The sequence below is a fragment of the Muntiacus reevesi genome, chromosome 4 (genome assembly GCF_963930625.1).
Source record: "Muntiacus reevesi chromosome 4, mMunRee1.1, whole genome shotgun sequence".
Lineage (NCBI taxonomy): Eukaryota > Metazoa > Chordata > Mammalia > Artiodactyla > Cervidae > Muntiacus > Muntiacus reevesi.
In genome coordinates, this window is record NC_089252.1 from 41670638 (window position 1) to 41681393 (window position 10756).

General features: G+C 39.2%; 1 pseudogene; it reads right to left on the reverse strand.

The window, feature by feature from the left end:
* Positions 1-8211: 8211 nt before the first annotated feature.
* On the reverse strand, positions 8212-9011 carry LOC136167661 (cytochrome c oxidase subunit 3-like; annotated as a pseudogene).
* Positions 9012-10756: the final 1745 nt, after the last annotated feature.

Consider the following 10756-nt stretch of genomic DNA (forward strand, 5'->3'; position numbering starts at 1 on the left):
TGTTTTTTGCTTATCTGTAACTTCCCACTCCTACAGTGAGGAGCCTGGCCCCCACCACCTGCAATTTGTCAGTTCATTTCTCTTCTTTAGATTGCATGTACAGTGGTCTCAGAAATGCTAGCTACCACACTCTGGAAGGAACTCCATAAAATGAAGCCCACTGTTTATGTGCAGGCCACTTTGCCTTTTGTGTATAGAATGCATTCATTTCCAAAGTCAACACATTTTGCCCCATCTCCTACGGTGAGATTTTTTTCTGAGCATTTCTAATACAGTTAGGTTCTGTTGCATTGTGTATTCCATCCTGTGACATGCTACACTCTAAATAATTAAACTTGAATAGATTATGACTGATTCCTTGGGCTATACAAATCGATGAGCATAGACAAATGCATAGTGCCAGGTGTCCATCCTAAAGCATCACAGGGAGTACTTCCATCCCCCCTCCAGCAGATGGTCTTCTTATCATGTATTTAGCTTAGCTTTTCCTAGAATGTCATAAATGGGGTCATACTGTGTGCTCTCTCTTCAGACTGGATTCTTTCACTGATCAATATGCATGTGAGATTTAACCATGTCTTTCAGGGGTTGGTGATCATCCCTTTCTACTGCTGAGTAATAATACTCCACTGCATGTATATGGGAGGAAAAACAATTTTCACTCTGCTCTTCCATAATAAAAGGGCTTCCCTGATAGCTCAGTTGGTAAAGAATCTGCCTGCAGTGCAGGAGACCCTGTTTGACTCCTGGCTTGGGAAGATCCACTGGAGAAGGGATAGGCTACCCACTTCAGTATTCTTCGGCTTCCCTGGAGGCTTGGCTAGTAAAGAATCCGCCTGCAATGTGGGAGCCCTGGGTTCAAGCCCTGGACTGGGAAGATCCCCTGGAGAAGGGAAAGGCTACCCACTCCAGTATTTTGGCCTGGAGAATTGAATGGACTCTATATTCCATGGGGTCATAAAGAATCAGACACGACTGAGCGACTTTCACTTTCACTTTCCACAATAAAAGACAAATTACCAGGAGAAAAAACAGAAGCATACCTCCTCTATGCTTCCCTGGTGGCTTAGTGGTAAAGAATCTGCCTGCAATACAGGAGACATGGATTTGATCCCTGGGTTGGGAAGATCCCCTGGAGAAGGAAATGGCAACCCACTCCAGTATTCTTGCCTGGAGAATCCCATGGACAGAGGAGCCTGGTGGGCTACAGTCTATGTGGTCAGAGTTGAACGTGACTTAGTGACTAAAACAACAACAAATACGTCCTGGATACAAGGGAGCTAGCAAAGAAAACTGAGTCATTCCCTAAAATGCCCTAAGTCATCACCTTAAATACTGTCTTCAGCTAAAAACTGAAGTAAGGCCTTGGGAAATGGGACAAGCCAGTTATGGAAGATTACCATGCAAAACACAGTAAAGAAGGGTATGTATGTTTGCAAGTTTAAGCCAGGACCTCTCCATTGATAAGTTGAGACCTTTTATTTCTGGTACAAACAGGGACAACACTTCAATGCAGAGATTTCTCTGTAAATGTCCTTCACAAAAGGCAATTGCTATTTAGTTTCCTGAGATCCCTCTCCCCGCTACCCCCCACCCCCCGCCCCCCGCCTTGAAGACTTAAGAAATCCTCACACCAGAGAGGCATACTTTAGGATGGCATATTCTGCTTGCCTTGACATGGATATACCCCAATTATGCATTCATCTATTGAAGCATATTCTGATTTCTTTAAGTTTTTAACTGTTATGGATAATGCTGCTGTGCGTAAGTCCATCTTTGTTTGCATTTGGGCATGGATTTTTCAAAGCCATTCATTCCCTAAATACTGGAAGTAAGATTGTTGGATCTCAAGGTCAGGTTTGTTTAGCTTTGGAGAAAACTGCCCAGTTATGTTACAAAGTGGCTGTCATGCATCCCACCAGCAGTGAGGAAGTGTTCCTGTTGTTCCTTACCCTCCAGCAATTGGTGTTGTCATATATTTAGAGTTTAGTTCTAATTAGTGTGGTGTGATATATCACGATTTAATTTGTAATTCTCTAATGGTGTATGATGTTGAGCATGTTTCTGTTTTTTACTATCCGTATATCTTTTTTTTTTTTTTGGCTGGGTATCTGTTCAGATCTTTACTCATTTTCTATGGGATTTTTCAAGAGGTTTTTGTCTGAGTTCAAATCCTTTATCAGATATAAATTTTGCAAATACTTCTCTCCCAGTTTGTGGCTTGTCTTTTGATTTTCTGAATAAGGTCTTTTAGAATTGACATCTTTAATTTTATAAAGTCTACAACATTTTTCTTCTGTGGACTGAAGCTTGTGTGTTAAAACTCAAAGCTTATGATATATAGGTCAAACCCATGGTCATGTAGATTTTCTGTTTATGTCTATAATTTTGATAGTTTTGAGTTTTAAATGTGTATTAATAAATCTGAGTGAATTTGGTGTCTACATTTCATTCTCTGTTTCAGGTTAATTGTTCCTTAACATTCATTTTCTACTGCTGCTGCTAAGTCGCTTCAGTCGTGTCCGACTCTTGGCGACCCCATGAACTGCAGCCCACCAGGCTCCTCTATTCGTGGGATTTTCCAGGCAAGAGTACTGGAGTGGGTTGCCATTGCCTTCTCTGCCTTCTCTACTGTTTCAAGTTAATTGTCTCAACTAAACTGTGCGCGCCTGAGGGAGGGAGGCTTGATCTCCAGTTCTCATTGGCTGGCAGGGAACAAGGAGCCCGCCTCCCTGACCCCTCCACTCCAATGGGAATTCCCTCTCTGACAGAGCACCTGGCTGGGTGTGGCTACTGACGGGACTCTGGTCTCCTCAGGACCCATTGGAGTTTCATCTTTGGGACATTGTGGGGTTCAGTTCAGGCTGACATGAGTCTGGTCTCCTCAGGACCCACTAGGCTTTCAGTTTTGAGACATTGTGGGGTTCAGTTCACGCTGACAGGAGCGTGGTCTCCTCAGGACCAACTGGGGCTTCAGCATTGGGACATTGTGGGGTTCAGTTCAGGCTGACAGGAGCCTGGTTTCCTCAGGACCTGCTGGGGATTCAGCTTTGGGATATTGTGGGGTTCAGTTCAGGCTGACAGGAGCCTGGTTTCCTCAGGACCTGCTGGGGATTCAGCATTGGGACATTGTGGGGTTCAGTTCAGGCTGACAGGAGCCTGGTTTCCTCAGGACCTGCTGGGGATTCAGCTTTGGGATATTGTGGGGTTCATTTCAGGCTGAAGGGAGTCTGGTCTCCTCAGGACCTGCAGGGAGATGGTGCCCTTGAAGGAAAAGGTGAGTAAAATTGGGGAGGAGATTTCTGTGTGTGGCTGTTGCGGAGTGTGTCTGTCTTCAGAGGACCCAGGACTGTCAGGGCTTGATGTAGAAAGTCGTGTTTAGTCAGTTTTTGTGGTATAGGATGTTGTTCTTTGGTGTGTGGTGTCCATTTTCCCCAGTGCGGCTTATTGAGGGGACTGTCCTTTTTCTTCAGTAAAAGGAGGGGGAGTGTATATTCTTGGCTCCTTTCTTGTGAATTAACTGACCATGTGCCTGTAGGTTTATTTCTGGGCTCTTTTGTGTCTGTCTATTTCTGTGCCAATTCTACACATCTTGTGGTGCCTTTAAGTGGTTAATGTAGCTTGAAGTCAAGGAGGGAGATGACACTAGCCTGTTCTCCTTTTTCAGTGTCACTTTGGCTCTTCTGGGTCCTCTGTGACTCCACACAGATGTTAAGATTGTTTCTGTTTGTTTCAAAATGTCATTGAAATGTTGGTAGTGGTTGCATGAATGTGTATGTTGCTTTGGTTAGAATGGATATTTTAATGGTATTTTCACCCACAAGAATGGGATATCTTTTTGTGTCTGTTCAATTTAATTGATAAGTGTCTTGTAGTTTTTAGCTTAAGGTCTTTCAAGTCCTTGGTTTAATTCCTAGTTTTGCGGGGAGATGCAGTTGTAAGTGGGATCATTTTCTTGATTTTTCTGAATAAGATTTTTCAGAATAGATCTCTTTAATTTTATAAAGTCCACAATATTTTTCTCTTGTGGACTGACAGCTTGTGTGTTAAAACTCAAAACTCATGATATACAGACCAATCCCAAGGTCATGTAGATTTTCTGTGTTTATGTCTACAATTTGATAGTTTTGAATTTTAAATGTTTGTTAATAAATCTGAATGATTTGGTGTCTATACTTCATTCTGTAATGTTTCAGGTTGATTGTTAAGTATTTTGGAGACGTTTTCAATACTTGGCTCTATTTCAGTTTGAATTTCCATAGTTTAATGGAGCTAGCATAACTGCCCTCAGGGGCGGAGTCTCCACTAGGCTCTGAGGGAGGCTTGCCCTCCATGTTCTCATTGGCTGGCGGAAGAGGAGCCCGCCTCCCTGCTGACCCGCAGCGGGAGTTCCCGCTCGGATCAAGCTCCTGGCTCCGGGTGGCTACTGTTCAGGAGTCTGGTCTCCTCAGGACCCATTAGGGCGTCAGCTTTGGGACATTGTGGGGTTCACACTGATGAGAGTCTGGTCTCCTCAGGACTTGCCAGGAGGTGGTGCCGCTGAAGGAAAAGGTGAATAAAACTGGGGAGATTTCTGTGGGTGGCTGATGATGAGGGTGTCTGTCTTCAGAGGACCCAGGACTGTTACGGCTTGATGTTGAAACTTGCGGCTTTTAGTCAGTTTTTATCTGTGGTATAGGATGGTGTCCAAGTTGTTCCCTGGTGTGTGGTGTCCATTTTTCCCAGCATGGTTTATTGAGGGAACTGTCCTTTCCCAGGTGTATGTTCTTGGCTCCTTTCTTATGAATTAACTGACCATGCTCCTGTAGGTTTACTTCTGGGCTCTCTGTCTCTGTGCCTCTTTCTGGGCCAATTCCACACTTTGTGGTGCGTTTAGCTGTGTCATGTAGATTGAAGTTAGGGAGGAAGGTGTGTCCAGGCTTCCTCCTTTCCCTTGGTCACTTGTGACTCCACAGAGATGTTGATTGTTTTTGTTTCTGTGAAAAATGTCATTGAAATGTTTTGTAGTGATTGCATGAATGTGTATGTTGTTTTGGTTAGAATGGACATTTTAATGGTATTTTCACCCATGAGCATAGGATATCTTTTTGTGTCTGTTCACTTTAATTGATGAATGTCTTGCAGTTTTTAGCTTTCAGGTCTTTCAAGTCCTTGGTTAAATTCCTTGTTTTGCAGGTGATGCAATTGTAAGTGGGATTACTTTCTTAATTTCTCTTTCTGATAGTACATTATTAATGTAGAGAATCACAAATGATCTTGCAGTTTTACTTTTTTTTTTTTTTTGACCATGTGACTTGGCTATGGGATCTTAGTGCCCTGACCAAGGATCAAACCCATACCCCCTGCACTGGAAATGCAGAGTCTTAACCACTGGACTGCCAGAGACTCCCTGAATTCATGTTTTAGTTCTGACAGTTGTTTTGGAAGTTTTATGTGAAAAACTAGAATTCAGAAATCTCATGGTTTCAGCTCTATCAGGGTCACCCACTGCACCCAAGACTTGGTGGCTAATATACCCTTTCTATGGTGACTTATAATGCCACGTGGACTCCTACAAGGCAATTAGCATCACCACTTCAGTTGAATTTGATCTGGTTAAGTCTTGGCCTCTATTGCAATGTTTGATGTCATTTCTGATTTTTCTGATATGTGACTTACATGGTTTATTGAAAGGTAATTTACTTTCTAGCAAATTTCAAATGTTTCAGCTTTAAATAGCAGTACAGTGATATTGCCCTGTAGTTTTCTTTTTTTGTGGCATCTTTGTCTGGTTTTGGAATTAGGGTGATGGTGGCCTCATAGAATGAGTTTGGAAGTTTACCTTCATCTGCAATTTTCTGGAAGAGTTTGAGTAAGATAGGTGTTAGCTCTTCTCTAAATTTTTGGTAGAATTCAGCTGTGAAGCCATCAGGTCCTGGGCTTTTGTTTGCTGGAAGATTTTTTTGATTACAGTTTCAATTTCCTTGCTTGTGATGGTTCTGTTAAGATCTTCTATTTCTTCCTGGTTCAGTTTTGGAAAGTTATACTTTTCTAAGAATTTGTCCATTTCATCCAAGTTGTCCATTTTATTGGCATAGAGCTGCTGGTAGTAGTCTCTTATGATCCTTTGTATTTCAGTGTTGTCTGCTGTGATTTCTCCATTTTCTTGTCTAATTTTGTTAATTTGGTTCTTCTCTCTTTGTTTCTTAATGAGTCTTGCTAATGGTTTGTCAATTTTATTTTTTCAAAAAACCAGCTTTTAGCTTTGTTTATTTTTGCTATAGTCTCTTTAGTTTCTTTTGCATTTATTTCTGCCCTAATTTTTAAGATTTCTTTCCTTCTGCTAACCCTGGGGTTCTTGTGTGTGGAGATTTCTTAAAAAACTGGAAATAGAACTGCCATATGACCCAGCAATACCACTTCTGGGCATACACACTGAGGAAACCAGATCTGAAAGAGACACGTGCACTCCAATGTTCATCGCAGCACTGTTTATAATAGCCAGGACATGGAAGCAACCTAGATGCCCATCAGCAGACGAATGGATAAGGAAGCTGTGGTACATATACACCATGGAATATTACTCAGCTGTTAAAAAGAATTCATTTGAATCAGTTCTAATGAGATGGATGAAACTGGAGCCCATTATACAAAGTGAAGTAAGCCAGAAAGATAAAGAACATTACAGTATACTAACACATATATATATGGAATTTAGAAAGATGGTAATGATAGCCCTATATGCAGAACAGAAAAAGAGACACAGAAGTACAGAACAGACTTTTGAACTCTGTGGGAGAAGGTGAGGGCGGGATGTTTCAAAAGAACAGCATGTATATTATCTATGGTGAAACAGATCACCAGCCCAGGTGGGATGCATGAGTCAAGTGCTCAGGCCTGGTGGGCTGGGAAGGCCCAGAGGAATCGGGTAGAGAGGGAGGTGGGAGGGGGGATCGGGATGGGGAATACGTGTAACTCTATGGCTGGTTCGTACCAATGTATGACAAAACCATTAAAAAAATAATTTAAAAAAAAATTAAAAAAAACAAAACAAAACTATCTGAAGCCTTGATACAGTGAAAAAAAAATAGCAGTACAAATTTTCTGCATTCACACTAAAACTGCAGTGTTTTACCCAAAACAGGGTCACTTTCCCAGGTAACCAACATGTAACCCCCAAATGGGAGATAATTATGGTTTCCAATCCTAACCACAGGGCCACTTCAACTTTCACCAGCTGCCCAAGCTTTGTGCAAATATCTTTCTCTATTCTAATACAGTTTTCTTTTTCTGGAACCATCACTGGGGCTTTCCCTACATGTTAAAAACCTTCATGGATTTAAAGTGTACAAGATGAGTATGATCTGGGTGGCTTTTTCTGTATGGTTTCTTTCACTGAGGATATTTTCAGTGCTTCTCCATGTTGTAACATGTATCATTATTTTTTGTTGTGATTAAAAACATAGAACATTTATCATTTGAATCATTTTAAGTATGCACCTCTATAGCATTAACTGCATTCACGTTGTTGTAAAAATATCCTCATTATTCATCTCCAGAATCTTTTCATTTTCCCCAAGTGACTCTGTAACCATTAAACAGTAACTAATAACACAATGGGTATTACGCTAGCTAAGATGAAATGTGGGTTGAGGATTACCAGGGTTGCCATAATAAATAAGGATAGTTTTCCTTCTAAGCTTAATAAGGATGATATTAAATGGGATTTGTATATTAGTAATCCTAATAACTTTATTAGGATTGTAAATGCTGTAAATGCTTTGATAATATTTATATAGACTAAAGACACTTCGTCATTATGAATTTAATCATAATATAATGAGTCAAAATCATTTTGTTTTAAACTAAATATCTTTTGGTTCATTCTAACCCTTTTTGGGTTCATTCATAGGCTAGGCTTACTGCTAATAATAGCATTAGGAAGAGGGCTATGATAAGTATGGTGTTTATATTATTTGTGATGCCCAAGGAAGAGGTAAAAGGAATGCAGTTTCTAGATCAAAGAGGAGGAATGTAATGGCTAGGAAACTTTTATGGAGAAGGGAAGATGGATTGATCCTATGGGGTCAAATCCACATTCACAGTGGCTTGTTTTTTCTGAGTAAACAGCTGGGGGAGTCAAAATGCAATAATAACAATTGATGCATTTACAGTTAGGTGTGTCAATAGTGTTAATATTAGATTAATTATTACTTTTTGGTTGTACCAAAACTAATTGACTGGAAGTCAGTTGTATTGGTTAGTAGTAAAAGAATATGAGCCTCGGCAACAGATAGACACATAAAGGAATCATCATGCCATGTTTATGAAATAACAGTACCAGCAGCTTCAAAGTCAAAATGGTTAGGTATAAAGTGAAATTTTAATTGACATAAGCAAACAACAAAAGTTGATCCAATAAGTACATGTAATCCATGAAATCATGTGGCTATGAAGAAAGTTGAGCCATATACTCCATCTGAAATGGCAAATGATGTTTTGTAGTACTCTGAGTCTTGCAGAAGTGTGAGATAAATGCTAAGGTGATTGTGATAAAAAAAAACTTAAAGTATATGCTTTTGATTTCCTTCTGTGAGGCTGTCATGAACTCATATGATTGATACCACAGAGGCTAATAGTACAGAGGTATTCAAAAGTGGGACTTCTAAGAGATTGAGAGGGCAAATTCCTGTAAGTGGCCAACACCTGCCTAGGTGTTGGAGTGAGGCTTGAGTGATAAAAAGCCCAAAAGAAGCCTGTAAAAACTAGACTTCTGAAATAATGAACTATTCCATATCAAAGTCCTTTTTGAATAATTGGTGTGTGATGACCTTGAAAAGTACTTTCTTGAATGATATCTCATTGTCATTAATATATCATAAGAATATTAGTTAATAGGTTAAGTAGGAGTAGTGTTGTTGAGTTAAAATGAAATCATATTAGATCAGATATTATTAGAAGGGCTGAGAAGGTCCTGTAAGTGGTCAGGGGCTAGGGTTTACTATACTATAGGCATAGGTTTGGTGGATCATGATGTGTTGTCAAGTAAATAAAGGCTTACTAACAGCATAAACACATAGGCTTGAATTATAGCAACAGCAAATTCAAGAATGGTGAATAAAGCAAGGATAATAAATGAAATGAGGGCTGTGGTGGTGCGGATGCTTATTAGTGTCAGAGTAACTCCTCCAATTAGGTGAATTATCAAGTGTCCTGGTTTAATCTTGACTGTTAGTCAAGCAGCTAAGACTACTTGTAGGATAAATAGGCTAATGGTTTCGATACTAACTAGGGATTAAGGAGATTGGAGTCCCTTCAGGTAAAAAATGGGCTAATGATTGCAGAAGCTCATGACTGCAGTTTCTGCTCGTATGCCTAGATTTATTAATTGTGTAGTTGGTGTAAATGAGTGTGGTAACAATCCTAGTAAATTTATTGACCCAGTAAATGATATTAATATTAGTGCTCAAGTTTGTCCTTTATGATTATGAATGTTTATTATTTGCTTTGATGTAAGTTGGATTAACCACTGTTGAAAAGATATCAGACAATTATTAATTTGTTGGTTAGATGTTTGGAAAAACATGCTCAGGAATATAATGATTAAGATGACAATAGGGAGTCCTGCAATTGTTGGGGTAATGAAAGAGGCAAATAAATTTTCATTCATTTTACTTCTCAAGGGGTGTTTTGTTTTTGTGTTTTTGTAGATGTAACTTCTGGGTTTGAGTAATTATATTTTGAAAATTTTAATTGAAGTATAATAAATAGGATGAAGAACATTGATAAAATAGTAATAAATTATGTTGATGTATCTAACTATGGCATACCATTCAGGGGACTATTATTTCCCAATCTCCAACCTAAAAGGTTAGTGCTAGCTTAGTTTCTTTATGAATCTATAGTATTGATGCAGATTATTTTTCAAAGTGTTTCAGCAGTACCAATTCGAGGAAAATTGGTATTAAAACTATGATTTGATCCACAATTTTCTGAACATTGTCCATAATACAGGCCTGATTAGGTTAAGAGTTGCTTGATTTAGATGCCCTGGAATTGCATCTGTTTTTAGTCCTAGAGAAGGCACAGCTCATGAGTGTGGCACATCTTCTGAGAAAATTAACATTCGGATAGCTATCTCTTTAGATAAAACTATTTGATTATTTACTTCTGATAGTTGCAATTCCCCTGGCTTTAACTCTGATATTGGAATTATATTGGAGTTGAAATTCAAGTCTTCATAATCTGTATATGCGTAGTTTCAGTATCATTGGTGACCTATAGTTTTTACTGTAAGGGATGGATTGTTAATTTTGTCTATTATGTATAAAATTTGTAAGGATGGAAGGGCAATTAAGATTAAGATAATAGTTTGTAAGATTGTTCAGATAGTCTCTACTTCTTGTGTGTCTATTGTGCTTGTGTGTGTGAGTTTTGTTGTCAGCAAAAGTGAGATAATATAAAGTACTAGTAAACTGGTTAAGAAAACAATTACTAATGTGTTTTCATGAAAGTGTAACAATTCTTCTATGGTGGCTGGTGTTGCATACATCCTTTATAAAAATTAACTTAAAATGGACCTAGGCCTAAATGTAAAATACAAAGCCAGAAAACTCTTAGAAGGTAACATAGGAGAAAATCTGGAAGACCTGGGGTTTGGCAATGACTCTTTAGGTACAGCACCAAAAGCACAGTCCAAGAAATATATGCTATATAGGTTGAGCTTCATTAAAATTAAAACACTTTGTTCTGTAGAAGACACTTTTGAGAGATGAGA